This window comes from Colobus angolensis, unplaced genomic scaffold, assembly GCF_000951035.1.
Source record: "Colobus angolensis palliatus isolate OR3802 unplaced genomic scaffold, Cang.pa_1.0 Scaffold434, whole genome shotgun sequence".
Lineage (NCBI taxonomy): Eukaryota > Metazoa > Chordata > Mammalia > Primates > Cercopithecidae > Colobus > Colobus angolensis.
This window is the reverse complement of record NW_012117755.1, coordinates 140,028-143,009: the sequence shown is the minus strand read 5'-3', so window position 1 is coordinate 143,009 and position 2,982 is coordinate 140,028.

Below are 2,982 nucleotides of genomic sequence, written 5' to 3'. Positions count from 1 at the left end.
ACCTGGCTGACTTTGATACCTGCTGATTATAAAGCCCGAGTCTTGAGTGAACATTGGCAGTAGCCAGGAAATGGTTACAGCAGGCGTTGGGTGAGACCAAGCACTGTGCTGGCTTCAGGTCTGATCCAGTGCAGCCATAGTGCTGGTGGCCACAGGGGTGCTTGTATCACTTCATCCCCAGCTTTAGGTAGTTCAGATCAGAGAGAGAGAAGCTCCATTTGTTTTGGAAAAAGTAAGGGAAGAGAATACATGTCTCTGCCTGGTAAACCAGAGAATTCTCCTGGATCTTGTCCAAGAACCTTTATGAGTCTGCAAGAACCACACTGGTACTGGGCATAGGGTACTCCCTAAAGCAGATACAGCTTAGATCACAACACCCAAGTCATTTCAAATATCTAAAAAGACTTCCTAAGAATAATGGCTACAAATAAGCCCAGACAGTAAAACCTACAATAAATACCTAACCCTTCGATGCCTAGACACAGAGAATATCTACTACCATCAACATCGTCCAGGAATACATGACTTCACAAAATGAACAAAATAAGACACCAGGGACCAGTAACGGAGAAACAGAGATATGAGACCTTTCAGAAAGAGAATTCAAAATAGCTGTGTTGAGGAAACTCAGAGACATTTAAGATAACAGAGAGATGGAATTAATAATTCTATCAGATAAATTTAACTAAGATATTGGAGTAGTTAAAAATAATCAAGCAGAAATTCTGGAGCTGAAAAATGCTATACAGTACGCAACTGGCATACTGAAGAATGCATCAGAGTCCTTTAATAGCAGTACAGATCAAGCAGAAGAAAGTATTAGTGAGCTAGAAGATGGGCTAATTGAAAATACAGTCAGAGGAGACAAAAGGAAAAGAAATTAAAAGCAATGAAGCACACCTATAGGATCTAGAAAACAGCCTCAAAATGGTAAATCTAAAAGTTATTGGCCTTAAAGAGAGAGTAGATAAAAAGAGAGCAGTAGAAACTTCATTCAACGGGATAATAAAAGAGAACTTAACAAACCTAAAGAAAAATATAAATATTTAAGTACAAAAAGGTTATAGAACACCAAGCAGATTTAACCCAAAGAAGACTACCTCAAGGCCTTTAATAATCAACCTCCTGGACAGGGGTGGTGGGTCACATATGTAATCCCAGCACTTTGGGAGGCCAAGGCAGGTGGATCACCTGAGGTCGGGAGTTCAAGACCAGCCTGAACAACATGGAGAAACCCTGTCTCTACTAAAAATACAAAATTAGCCTGGCGTGGTGGCACATGCCTGTAATTCGAACTACTCAGGAGGTTGAGGCAGGAGAATTGCTTGAACCCGGGAGGCGGAGGTTGTGTTCAGCCGAGATTGCGCCATTGCGCTCCAGCCTGGGGAACAAGAGCAAAACTCTGTTTCAAAAAAAAAAAAAAATCAAACTCCAAAAGATCAAAGATAAAGAAAGTATCCTAAAAGTAGCAAGATAAAATATATAATTATCATACAATGAAGCTCCAATACATCTGGCAGCAGACTTTTCAATGGAAACTTTATAGGCCAGGAGAGAGTGGCATGACATATTTAAAGTGTCAAATTAAAAAAAAAAAAGACTTAGTCTAAAATGGTACATCTGCTGATAACATTGTTCAAACATGAAGGAGAAATACTTTCCCATACAAACTATAGCTAAGGAATTTCATCAATGCCAGACCTATCCTACAAAAAATGCTAAAGGTAGTATTTCAATCAGAAAAAAGGATGTTAATGAGCAGGGAGAAATTATCTAAAAGTACAAAACAAATTCAATGTCCCTTCAGAATAAAAATTTTCAAAAAACTGCTTATAGAATGAACGTATGTCAACTTAATAAAAGCTAAATAAAACAGACTCACTACTGGTATTATACTAAATGGGGAAAACCTCAAATTCTTTCCTCTAAGACTGGGAACATATCAAGGATGCCCACTTTCACCACTGTTATTCAACATAGTTAGAAGTCCTGGCTAGTGTAATCAGACAAGAAAAAGAAATAAAGGGCATCCAAACTGAAAAGGAAAAAGTCGAAGTATCCTTGTTTGCAGATGATATGATCTTATATTTAATAAAAACTAAAGATTGCACAAAACACTATTAGAACTGATAAATTCAGTAAAGTTACAGGATCCAAATCAAAATACAAAAATCAGTAGCATTTCTATATGTCAAGAGTGAACAATCCGAAAAAGACATTAAAAGGTAATCTCATTTACAACAGCTATACATAAAATTAAATAAAATTAAATACCTAACAATTAACCAAGGAAGTAAAAGACTTCTATAATAAAAACTGTAAAACACTGATGAAATAAACTGAAGAGGACACATAAAAATGAAGATATTTCATGTTCATTGATTTCAAGAATTAATACTGTTAAAATGTCCATATCACCAAAAGCAATCTATAGACTAAATGCAATCCCTATCAAAATACCAAGGATATTCTTCAAAGAAAAAGAAAAAAAATTCTAAAATTTATATGAAAGCACAAAAGACACAGAATAGCCAAAGCTATCCTAAGCAAAAAGCAGAAAACTGAAAAATCACATTACCTTACTTCAAATTGTACTATAGAGTTATAGCAACCAAAACAGGATGTTACTCTCATAAAAACAGACACACAGACCAGTGGAGCAAAATAGAAAACCCAGAAACGAATCCACACACCTACAGTGAACTCATTTCTGACAAAGGTTCCAAGAACATACACTGGGAAAAACAATCTATTCAACTAATGGTGCTGGAAAATTAGATATCCATGTGCAAAGGAATGAAACTAGATCCCATTTGCTATATATAAAATCATACCAAAAGGGATTAGAGATTTAAATCTAAGATCTCAAACTATGAAACTGCTAGAAGATTCCAAGTCTTTGCTATTGTGAATAGTGCCGCAATAAACATACGTGTGCATGTGTCTTTGTAGTAGAATAATTTATAATCCTTTGGGTATATA